This window comes from Ambystoma mexicanum, chromosome 5q (genome assembly GCF_040938575.1).
Source record: "Ambystoma mexicanum isolate Mex_15411 chromosome 5q, UKY_AmexF1_1, whole genome shotgun sequence".
NCBI classification, from domain to species: domain Eukaryota; kingdom Metazoa; phylum Chordata; class Amphibia; order Caudata; family Ambystomatidae; genus Ambystoma; species Ambystoma mexicanum.
In genome coordinates, this window is record NC_090933.1 from 1,182,314,985 (window position 1) to 1,182,328,178 (window position 13,194).

The 13,194-nt window shown below is 46.9% G+C and overlaps 1 protein-coding gene across 1 annotated transcript in view; it reads right to left on the bottom strand.

Moving 5' to 3' along the window:
- COL22A1 (collagen type XXII alpha 1 chain) overlaps window positions 1-13,194 on the bottom strand; it is a 1,250,061-nt gene that overhangs the window by 1,084,649 nt on the left and 152,218 nt on the right. The gene's annotated exons all lie outside the window — the stretch shown is intronic.

The following is a 13,194-nucleotide window of genomic DNA, read 5'->3' on the forward strand; positions in this document are numbered from 1 at the left end:
TTATGTTCATATAGTGCTTTACACAGCTCTATGTGTTTGTCGTGGTGTGAGCATAGAAAAATGTTTGTGGATTAGCCCCACACATTTTCTTAAGGTTGGTCAACCATCATTCCATGTAATTAAACATTTCAAAAAGCCAAGGCGAGCACACACCCACCATGCAGATGTTTGAATTCCTCACACCAGGGCTGCAATGAAGCTCTAAGTCTGTAAGAAATTGACTCCATGTAAAGCACCCCATGTAGACGACATTGTCCCCGAGTTGCTGTTAGGCACATTTAACATTACCCAAGTTCAGCTGCATATAACGTGATTGATTAATATAATCATGCCAATAAGTTTCTTAACCATGACATAGTATACAAATATGAAAGTAGAAGCAAGCGCCACCTCTGACTGTAACATATTTCGAAGAAAGGGGCAGCTGTCTGAGCAATTCTATTTCAATTGTCAGCTCACCCAACTCTGAGAACCATATTGCATGGCATAGTAGCTGGTTTGCTGCTGGTGCCGTACAAACGTTACAGCATGTGTTCTACAAAAGAATGTGGGTGTTTGTCAATCCATGCTCTTCCCATGTACAAAGCAGGGCCATGTCAGATTGAAGACAAGAGAGCAGGCTTTGGAATGGGTCTTCCTACTTTTACATGTCCTTAACAATCATTGCATACTCTGACTGCACCACCATTAATGCCTTTACCCCAAACACCTCACTCTGTACTCGCATTAGGAAAGCAGATTAACCCTATGGTGGGCATTCACATAATATAACATGCCTGCATGATATGCTTCCTTTCCTATATAATCATTCCCTTGACATGATTAGTGCTGTTGTTTAAAAATGACTTTTGATCACTCCATTGAATAACCTGGTGTTCGCACCCAAGCACGCGCATTATACACGCGGTCCAGTCAACGAGCGCAAAGCAGATCCCCAAAATCTAAGATGATCTTCTAGAGTTCAGAAGTGATAGTTGAACTATTATAAAGGTATATTCATAAATACCATTAATTCCTTATGAAAGCATAGCAGTATTATGAATCTATATAGTGCTGTATGCCTGATTGTTCCTGTGTCTAAGTGCTATAACAAGTGTTATAGTTACCCAACTTAATGGTAATTAAGTAATCTACTTTGGAAGGAAGATAGGCTGGGCTGGCTGTCATGGACATCAGTTAGGGGTCGCAAATGTGACCCCTGAGGTCTCCCTGCAACCCCTGTGGTCTCCTTTGCTACCCCTAAAAAATAAATCAAAAAGAAAAAAGTTATTTTCTTTTACATTGAGGCTCCTGGGCTGTGGCCAGCAGAATGTGGCTCTTTGTTTCTGGAGTGGCTGGTTTTCTGAAGGCTATAGCTGGTAAAATAGCTGAGTGGGTTGAGCGCTGGCTGCTGCAATGTATGTGTGATCTGCAGGTTACAAGTTCGACTCCCAGCAAGGTCAACTCAGCCTTTCATCCCGCTGAGATTGATAAATGAGTACCAACTCAGGTTGGTTGATATTGTATGTACATTTGTTCTGTGTGAAGCGCTTAAGCATAAGTGCTATATAATTAATTACGTGTCATTATCGTTTGGCCTTGGACGTCTGCTTGCATTCACAGTGATTTGGTAATATTGGTCTACACACACTGATATTAACGATACATATGTGATCCATTCTTGTTTGAAATGTATATCACTTTACAGTGATATCGTAACCATATTTTTCGTAGTGTACTCAGAAACAATGCTATGTGATGCAACTTCCTGTTTTGTTGTGGGGTGAAAGGTCGTGTTACATCGCTTCCCGTGATGCTGCTTCAGGCTGGGGTCAAATGACATGCCTTTTGGTAACAATTAGAGGATATTAACTGCAGAGTGGGGTTAACAAGCACCAGCATCTTTTATATATCACTGAGCAACTGAGCCTATCCAGAAATGAAAAGGCACTCATTTTTTGTGATGCATTCTCGTGAGAATTCCTGCAACTGAGGTAAATTGCAGCATGCTTGAAATTATGTTAAGGTGGCTGTGGAAAGGGAGAACAATGAGCAATTGGGAACTTAAAGAGTATGTTCGGGGTAAGGGATAGTATTCCCTATAATTCAAGTTCATCTTTGTCAGAGTATTGGTTACGTATTTGCAAGATGTTGCTTTTGACGCGTGACACAGGGAATATGAAGGGGCTTGTGAATCGGCGGGGGGTCGTTTGCTTTCAGGGTGGATGCTGCGAGGGTAAAAGAGTAGTATGTGCTTAATATGAGAGTCTGGGGGGGTGGCTAAAATGTGCATGTGTATCGATGACATGTGACTTACGCCTGAGCAATTCAGGAATTGTGATTTCTTGTTCGAGGAATCCTCGTGATAACTGGAAAGTATTTCATTCTTGAGGGAAATTGCACAGGAAAATCTCGCAAGAACAATGGGGGAGATCAGAAAAAAAAACATTTTTCAAATGTCTTGTACAACATTACAAACATTGTACACGTCCGCGTGCCGGTCTTTCATTATTTCATAGCGTCCAGGTGCAGTGGCTTAATTCAGTGGCATGGCATTGGGGCAATGTGTCAACAGGACAGGGCCAGCGCCCGGGGGGGCACTACTGGCTGCTTGTGTGCTTTGGTAGGAACTGGGGCAGGGCCAATGGCCACAGCCCAGGCCTTTTCTCCAGTGGTGATGGCTACAAGATATAGCCAGTGACCCTTGCACCCTGTATGGGGTAACGAAGCTACTGGGCCGGGAGATGATTGATAGACGTGCTGTAACATCGCTTGTGACACTGTGTGATGTCACAATGGAAGTGATAGGTGTTGTCATATTTACTCGTGTGACATATCTGCATACAATTGTCCAACAATGTTTTCATGTCTGGACCTCCAAAAATTCAAAAGTTGTGTGCAACATTTTAAAAGATATAAAACATTGAAAAAACGGGTGTTTTTAACATTTTGCATTGGATTGCCCCATAGGGAAAAACATTGCTTGAAAGGGCACAGAGCCTGACCAGCTGAATGGATTTGCTTTCCTTCGGACACGCCCAAGATGTCTGCAGGCCGTGCCTCGGACAACAGCGATAAACCGCAGTCTATTCCAATCTGAACCCAGCACCACGTCCTTGCTTTATTTCTAGTATGTGCTAGGAAATGTTTGAGTGCAAGATATGTCCACACTGCAGGACCGATTCCATAACAATCACTGCTGTGCCTTGTGGTTATGCCAGCAGTATCGCAATTAGGCATTCCTGCTTTCTCGTTCAATGGTAAACAAGATCTGCAGTAATTGCCACTGGTGGTAACACATAACTCTGTTGAAGGACTGTGAGTGAATGAAATACGTATTTGAGGTAAAATGTATTGAAACCAAGGTTTTGAATTAATCTGAACCACTGGCATCACCAGTGCTAAACAACAAACTTTTAGGGACAGTTTCCCCAATGGATATAGGGACCACACGTGATGTACAACGTGGCAGCTAGATTAGAATGGAACCCTGTTTACAGATGTAGTACGCACCATCCTATTTCCGGTGGAAACTACCATCGTTGTTTCCTTTTGAAATTTGGTTTTTCAGTGGCAATGATTTTCCTGCTGGTGGGAACACTACTGCGGCTGGCAATGTTTTCACCAGCATTAATCGTTTTTATTTTTCTGTGCGGGCGGTATTGTACCACTGGTGCTAAATGGCAATTACCACCGGCGGTAACCATACTGACCTTTCTGGAATGTACATGCCCTAGAACCACGGTGACGATTCCTTGAAAAATAAGAACTTTAACCTGGATCTGAACATCGGAGAAGGAGAGCAGATCCTGTTCCTGCAGTTTACAGTTACACAATGTCCACCCTGTATGCCGCCAGAGCCTTTTGTCAACGTAATAGTTTTTGAAAGTAACAAATAACCTGCACCTGAAAGAAGAGGAGAAAATAGCCTATGCATTCCAGAGATCAGGTGTAGCCGTCAGTCATCTCAATACTTCCTCCAACAGCAAGTGCATGGACCAGAATGCTCGTGGCAGCCCGACATGTTACACCAATCACCAGTCAACCCGACCAACAGGCAGACCTTGCATGAGACACATTTTCACATAAATAAAGCACGGATCTAGAAGTTTCACTAACCATGTCTGCAAATGTAGGTTTCATCTCCCAAAATTGCATGTAGTTGGAGGTTGTTTGGCTCACTGTTATAAAAAGTACATTGAATTTGCGCCCAACAGCCTCTCTGAGAAAATTGCATTTCCTATGCGATCCTATACATGGGAAAGCTGAACTTAGAACTGCATTTAAAAGATGCATTTAGAAAGTGTGTCCAACTGCCTCTCTGTGGAAAGTTGACCTTAAAAGTGCACTTAGAAGTGTGCCCAATAGCCCCTCAGAAAAGTTGAATCCAGAAGCGCATTTAGAAGCTGCTTCTAGAAGTGTACCCAACAGGCTAATTTGTGAATCTAGAAGTGCGCCCAACAACCTGTCTATGCAACTCTAACTTAGAAATAACTAACAGTATAACTGTGCAATGTAGAATCTAAAATGGTGACTACAAAGTTGATTTAGATCCATGCAAAACACCTCCCTGTATAAAGGTGAATTGAAGAAGTCCACCACTACCGTGCCCTACTCAATCCTATCAGTATAACCAACAGTACCACTGTATAATATAGAATCTAAAACTATGACTAATAATCTGACACCCCCTCTAAGCAAATAGAATCTAGAGGCTGACCGAATAACCTCCTTGGGGACAAACGAACTTAGAAGTGTACCCAATAAACTAAAATAATCTCGATCTACAACTCTAACTAGAAAAGCACCAAATAAACCTAATACCATCTTTGAGCAGTTGAACCTTGAAGTGTACCTAAAAGCGTGTCATCACCGATCTTAGAACTACAATCAGAAAGCCCTGCTAAACCAACCTTAAAGCTTACACCAATCATGAGTGCACCCACTCCACCAGAATCAGTAAAAAACATCTCCCATGGACCACCCCCTTCCTCCGATCTGTCTTCCTTCCCATCCCGCCCCTCCCAAACCCCCCCACCCTCTCCCTCACTCCCTGCCTTTCCCCTCTCCAAACACCAAGCCAGGGGAGCACGATGGCGAACCACCCACCCTAAAACCACTCATCCCCTGAACCCCACCCCCGACCCACCAGCATTTCCCATACCCGCTCCCCTCTCTACCATACCTAGCACACCCCACCCTGCAGTCAACCACCTCCCGCCCTCCCCTCATACCCCTGCCACCCTCTCCCCCTGACCACACCCTTTCCCCTCCCTAAAAACTGCACGGCTAGCCCTAGCAAGAACCGAAGCTGCCTCCTGCTCACCCTCCGACCCCCCTACTCTCTCCCACACACCAGTCGCAGAAAAGAAACTAAAGAGGAAACGTTCTTGGTCCCCCTCAATCTCCCAGCACTCCTCGCCTCCCCTGTCTCGACCCATCACCTCTATCCCGCAATCCCCTCCTTCCCCCGTGGCTTCTCCCTGCCTGAAACCCCTCTCCCTCGATTTCTCATCAACTCCAACTGAAACTCCTAACCGCCAACATCCCTCTTTCAAACCCCCCAACCAAAACCCGACCATCCTATCACACACAGCCTCCCAACCCCACCCGAACCCTGCCAATCTCACTGCTCGCCCACTATTCCCATCTATCATCACCCACCCTACCCCCTTCCGTCCACGCCCCCCCATCACCGCCCCGTCCCGCTCCAGCACCGAGACCATCCTTAGCTGTCGATGTGAACTGCATCCTATTTAACGCCCGATCAGTAGCAAAAAACAGACATTCCATCTTTGACCTCCTCACCTCTGCCACACCAGACCTAGTTTTCATCACTGAAACCTGGTTCTCTGATGACTTCGGCCCAATCGCTAATGAAGCCTTTCCTCCGGACTACTCCCTCATCCCACTGAACCGCACGTCCAGGGGAGGAGGGGTAGCATTCGTCTTCAAATCCCTCTTCCGCGCCTCAATCATCGACAACCAACCCTCCATTCCATCCTGCGAATCGCTCCTTGTTAAACTATCCCTCTCCCCTTCACTCTCGTACAGCTTCCTAATAATCTACAGGCCCCCTGGCTACGATAGACACTTCGCAAACAACCTTTGCGATTCCATCTCCACCCTCCAACTAAACCATCCCAACCTCACCCTTCTTGGAGACTTCAACATATGGCTCGACATCCCCACCAACCCCATGACATACTCACTGATTGACGGTTTAGATGCAATTAATCTCCAACCCCACATAAACGGCCCGACTCATTATAAAGGACACACTCTTGATGCCATCTTCAGCTCCAACACACTGATTCATCTAATGCCGCCCACACCTATCATCTGGTCCGACCACTTCATTCTCTCGTTCACCATCCACTCACCTGAACCCCTTCCCATACTCGTATCTGAACCTCCGAACATACGCAAAAGCTGGAAGAAACTAATAATCACCCCGGACCTAGCCGAGGCACTCCTCCAGTCTCCACAACCTACCTGCCATCTCAACAACCAACTAACCCCTGAGGCCTTTGATTCATGGCTCAACTCATCCCTGATGCGCCTGACCCCCTCGTGCAAACCATCAAACCGACTTGGCCTTTTCCCCAGATGGTTCACTCCTGAGTTAAAGAACACTAAACGACAATACAAATAACTAGAACGCAAATGGCATAAAGAGAAAACCCATGACAACAGGACCACCTTGGCCCGACACCTGTATCGGTACAAAGCCGAAATCCGGAAAGCAAAAAAAGCCCACTACAACTCACGAATCCTAAACTGCAAAAACCCATGCAAAGAACTTCACAAAATTATCTCCGAATTCACCAAACCGGCATGTAACACAACCATCCCGACCGCGTCACAATCACTATGTAACTCACTTTCCCTCCACTTCTACTCCACGGCCACCGAAAGGACAAAAACTCTGACCACCAAACTGGCTCTCTTACAACCACCAGGCAATCCTCAGCCCGTACCGGCCAGCCCACCAACTGCGACCCCTACGCAACCAACGTTCGAATCCTTCAGTCCAATATCACCAGAACAATTTCTCAAACTCCTATCCGACCGCAAACCATCTGGATCACCACTGGACCTTTGCCCAGCCACAACCCTTAAAGAAATCTTTGCCTCCACCTGCGCAGGAGAACACGCAAGATCTATCATAAACGCCTCCCTTTCCTCCGGTATCTTTCCAGATGCATTCAAATTGGTGCACGTCAAACCTCTGATTAAAAAACCCTCACTCGACCCTCTCGAGCCAAAAAACTACCGCCCCATCTCTAACACCAGGTTCCTTGCCAAACTCATTGACCGAACAGCCTACTCCCAACTAAATGCCTTTGTTGAAGCCAACAATCTCCTAGACCCCGCCCAATCAGGACTCAGATCTTGCCACGGAACTGAAACCACCCTAACCTCGATCTGGGATGATCTTAAAATGACTGCTGACTCTGCAGGATGCGCCACACTAATTCTTCTCGACCTATCAGCCGCCTTTGACACGATCAATCACTCAATACTCCTTGACCGCCTCCACTCCCTAGGAATCCGTGGAACCGCCCTTAAATGGATAGCCTCATTCCTCAAAGACAGGCACCAAATAACGACACTCTCCAACTTTACATCACAAGCCCGACCAGTTGACACAGGAGTCCCACAAGGAGCATGTCTATCCGCCCTCCTGTTCAATCTCTACCTGATCACCCTCCCACCAATAATTCGTGCTCACAACATCCTGTGTTACAATTACGCAGATGACACTCAACTAATTCTAAAATTCCTGAACGCGAAACCCAACTCCCAACCTGACCTGACCTCTTGCCTCCTTAACATCGAACGCTGGATGACCCAAAGCCACCTTCTGTTAAACCCCTCCAAAACAGAAATCATGGTCTGCGGCAACTCAGATTTTCTTCCGCACCCACTACCCTGGCCACCCGCCATGGGCAACTCACCGACCCCCTCTAACACAGTAAAAAATCTTGGGTGCACCCTAGTCTCCGACCTAACACTCTCGCGCCAAGTCAACAATGTCTCAAAGTCCTGCCACTACCACCTCAAAAACCTTAGGTGCATCTTTCCATATCTCTCATTCCCCAACAGAGTCTCCGCGGTCCAATCAATCGTCATATCACGACTGGACTATGGTAACCCCCTTTACCTCGGAATTCATGCCTACCAACTGAATAAACTACAAAGAGCACAAAACGCAGCAGCCAAAGTGCTTCTTGCGCTCGGTCCAAGGGACCACGTATCCCCAGCCCTCAAGACACTGCACTGGCTTCCGGTAGCCCGTAGGGTGGCTTTCAAAACCCTATGCCTCACCCATCGAGCTCTACATAAAACTGGACCCCATTATCTTCAAAAAAAGCTAATACCTTATCACCCTACCCGCACCCTTAGATCAAGCTCAGCCGGCCTCCTAGTAATTCCTAAAACAAACTCAGTCAGGTTAGGCGGAGCATCATTCTCAGCCCTGGCCCCAACCCTGTGGAACTCGCTCCCACCCCACATCCGCCTAACTCAGGACTTAACGGCCTTCCGCAAACTACTGAAAACCTGGCTCTTTCCCTAAAACCAACCGGCCCCAAACCAGCATCATCACAATAACACCGACCTAACAAACCACCAAAAATTTTTTTTAAAAAAAAACGGCTAAACTAACCAGATTGTAACCTACACTGACAAACAGAACTAAAACGAATAAGGTAGATCTAAACAGGGAAATGATTAAATAGAAAAAGAATCACTGAATAAAAGGAAAGTAGAGAGCGTGGAGAGCGGATGAACAAGGAGAGCGGATGAGCGTGGAGGGCACGAGTGGATGAGTGAAAAGAGCGAATGAGTATGGATGAGTATAGATGAGTATGGATGAGTGTGGAGGATAAATGCTGTTGGCAGATGAGCCTGGAGGATGGTTGAGTGTGGTGAGCGGATGAATAATAAGAGCAAATAGATGTGGAATCGAATGATTGTAGAGAGCAGCTGAGTGTAGAGAGCGGCTGAGTACGGAGAGCGGTTATGTGTAGAGAGCAGAAGGACGTGCAGAGCGCAAGATCGTGCAGAGCGGAAGAGCGCTGAGAACGGAGGCACATATAGAGCGGAGAAATGTGGGGAGCGACCGAGTGGGGGGAGCGACTGAATGTGGGAAGCGTATGAGTGTAGGGAACATATGAGTGTGGGGAGCGTATGAGTGTGGGTAGCATATGAGTGTGGGGTGCGTATCAGTGTGAGGAGCGGACGAGTGTGGAGAGCGGACGAGTGTGGAGAGCGGACGATTGTGGGGAGCGGACGATTGTGGAGAGCGGACAAGTCTAGAGAGCAGATGGGTTTGGAGAGCGGATGAGTCTGGAGAGCGGATGAGTCTGGAGAGCGGATGAGTCTGGAGAGCGGATGAGTCTGGAGAGCGGATGTGTCTGGAGAGCGGATGAGTCTGGAGAGCAAATGATTGTAAAGCGCATGAGCACGTGGATCAGATGAGTGTCGAGAGTGGATGAGTGTCGAGAGCTGATGAATGAAAAGGGCGGAAGTATGTGGAGGATGAGAGGGCGGAGGAGAGAATAGCTGAGTGTGGGAAATGGCTGAGTGTGGGGAATGGCTGAGTGTGGGGAATGGCTGAGTGTGGGGAATGGCTGAGTGTGGGGAATGGCTGAGTGTGGGGAATGGCTGAGTGTGGGGAATGGCTGAGTGTGGGGAGCAGAGCGTACGAGTACGCAGAGCAGAAAAGTGTGTGGAACAGACGAACATGTAGAACAGAGCCGACGAATACGTAGAACAGATGAATGAATGGATCGGACGAGCACGATGAGGAGAGCGGTGTACATAGAACGGACGAGTATGTAGAGCGGACAAATGTGTGGAACAGATGAGAAGGTGGAGCAAATGAGTGTATGGAATGGATGAGTCTGTGGTGCCGATAAATATCTGGAGTGAGTGAATATAGTGCCGACAAGTGTGTGGAGCGGGTCAATACGTAGAACGGATAAATTTGCAGAACAGATGTGTATGTGTCTGTGTGTGGAACGGACGAATGGGTGAAACGGACAAATGGGTGGAACGGACGAATGGGAGGAACGGACGAGTAAGTGGAGCGGACGAATACATGGAGCGGATCAGTACGTAGAGCGGATGAATTCATAGAACGGATGAATGAGGGGAGCGGACGAATGTAAGAAACCGACAAATACGTAGAGCGGTCGAGTAATATATCAAGCAGACGAGTAGTATGTTGTGCCGATAAGTGGATAGACCAGATGAGTGTGTGGATCCGATGAGCATGCGGATTGAACAAGGGTGTGGACGGGTGTGGATGCGAACGACTGTATGGAGCGGACGACTGTATGTAGCGGACGAATGTATGTAGAGCAGACGAGAACATGTGGTGCGGATGCTGGTGTGGAGCGGATAGCTGTGTGGTGCGGATGCCTGTGTAGAGCGGATGCCTGTGTAGAGCGGATGCCTGCGTGGAGCCGATGCCTGTGTAGAGCAGACCGGATGAGCGTGCAGACCGGATGAGCGCATAGGCAGAGTGGAGTGCATGCGCGGGGAGGACGGGAGTGCGTGCATATGGAACACATGAGAGCATGCATGAAGCACACTGAAAATGAGGGATAGACTAGAGCACGCAAGACAAACTATGAATGCGCGAGTGTGTACCTGATCGCATAAATTGCGTGACGTACATAATATGCATTGGTATGCGGGAACATTTGAAAGAACATATATCATACCACACCCCACGCCTACTCTCCTCTTTACACCACCACTCAAATAGAACACAGGGATACTATGACACCATTCGGTATAACTGTTCTCATATCAACATCTCCCGCTCACTCCCCATCACTCTAAGTAACCACCGCTGGTTTTACACCCCCAGCCAGGCGTTTCTCCTCAGGCCTAACGCAGCCACACTCGAGCTGGATAAATTCTGCCAGAGCGAACACATTCTCCTGACCTCTCAACCACCACACCTACCGCTAAGAAGCAGCTACCACATTAACTCCGCACCAGCTGCACACATACCTTGTGCGCACACGCACCTTTTGACTCTCTTCACCCTCTCTACTGACCCGAACTTCGGTTCCCAAGGGCGTTCAACCTACCAGCGCCTTCAGACCATACCAATGGTATATAAGGCGCTATATAAATGCAAAATAACAATAACAATAACAATATAGCTCAGTGAACTAATGCATTTGCTCCAGATATCTGCATGTTCTATGAATGTCGCTACTCCTTTTTAGTTTGGGATATTAGGTTGCAATGAAAGCACTGCCTTTAAATTTAAACTTTTGTCTTGAACATAAGAGCTTCAAATATGGGCTTTGAATGAGGTTCTGTAATGCGTTTCCAATAGCGATGACATTTGAGGAGGGATACACATTTGTTAGGTTATTGAATTCCTCCCATTCCCTGCCCCTAGCCATGCTAATCTCTGCAGCTATTCCCACACATTCCTGCTCATATCGGAACTCTTTGAGCTCTTCCATGGAGGCAGCCATCTTGGATGACTGTCTCTAAGGAAGCTCTCTGGAAACAAGCCAAAACTAGCCGCCATCTTTGAATGCGAAAGATACCATGCATCTTCCAAATAAAATGATACATCGTTTAAAATAGCAAAAGAAATTTGCATTTTGGGAGCGTGTTTTACATTTTGTATTTGCATGTCTAAAAGAGAAACTGAACACCACAGGGTGTGCATGCCCACAGTCGCTTTGCGGCTTGCTGCCTCACTCACTGTTGCAATCAGCACAAAGGGGTGGGTGGTGAGGAGTCTCTGCGAGCGATGCATTTATATATTAGGATTCTTGTAACTTGAATCTCTTCTAGTAAGGAAACCAATTTGAAGTGTCTGTTGAAATCATCAGAACCTCGCATGTGCTGCTGCTGGAATGGAATTGCTGCAGAGCTGAGCGCACCCACAGAGGTGTCTTTGCAAAACGCAGAGGATGGCGAACCCCTGATGATATAGTAAGTAGTCTTATGTTTTATTATAGCTGTGGCATTGTCATTATTGCTGAGGTATGGCAAACCCGTTTATGTGTAAACAGGACCCCTGGGAGCTTTCAAAGTGAGAAGAGTATACAAACATAGAATGCATGACAAGCTTCCATTTGTTCGCGATTTTTTGTGTGCAACTTTTCTAGTGCTGTGCACAAATTGACTTGTCTTTGGACGCTTCTGGGGATTTCGTGTGTGGATTTGGTGCCGGTGGAAGATGCAGCTCAAATGCTCGGTAAGAAGGATTGGAGTCCTCAGAGTACTGCAAGCTTTCCACACTGCTGCCTGTGCATGAGAGACCTGCTGAGGCAGGTGAGAAGGTGAACCATGTGGGTGTGGCATACCACAGCCTTACTGTGTAAATTCAGGTTGGCAAAAGGTCCAAAGGCAGGTTCCTTCCTCGCAGGCCGTAATCACCCTTGTGATGCAAGACAAAAAATCCAACAATACGAGTGTTTGTGTACTTCTTATCATAGAAGTCTCAAACAGTAGGATTGAACACATTTATTGCAAATGCCATTTTAATGTAATGTCTATTGCATTAGAGTACAGATAGGGAGGACTGGCATATGAGGAGGGACACAGCCTGTAGGTGGTGTTTGGCTGTTTGCTCACCCATTGAATGGCCATGGCCATACTAATCCCTATGGCCATTCCCATCCAGTTCCTTCCCATCCCTGTCCAAAACACCTCCTCATGGGAACTCTTTGATCTCACTTTATTCAAGCCTTACCATCAAAGTTTGCACTGTAAGTGCCTGCGAGTGTTTTTTTTTTTCAAAGCAGTCTTCTGAGAGTTACAAACATAATTGGAGTTGTAAACTCACTACTGGTGTAATAAAAATGTCTTACAAGGTCTGCCTCCAACCACTATTTATAAATACTGTGTGTGTCCTTCACTGAAGACCTGTTAAAAACAAGCATTGGCAAAGCCAACAGTTTTGTCTTGTGTATAAGAACTAGGCATTTTCCAGTCAGTGCTATTAGATGCCCAGGTACTCTCACCATTTTGCACCTGTTACCATCAAGTAGAGATCTGGGGGAAGATCTTGCTCCTCAGCTGGCTCGCTCCTATGGAACTGTCTCCCTCTCTCTCTTGTGGGATAGATTGACCCACTAAACGGCATTGCCTCACATCACTGAGCTGTCTGTGCACAAGAAACAGTAACCTGGCTGCGCTGGCTCCTGTGCGCACCAGGACCCCAAA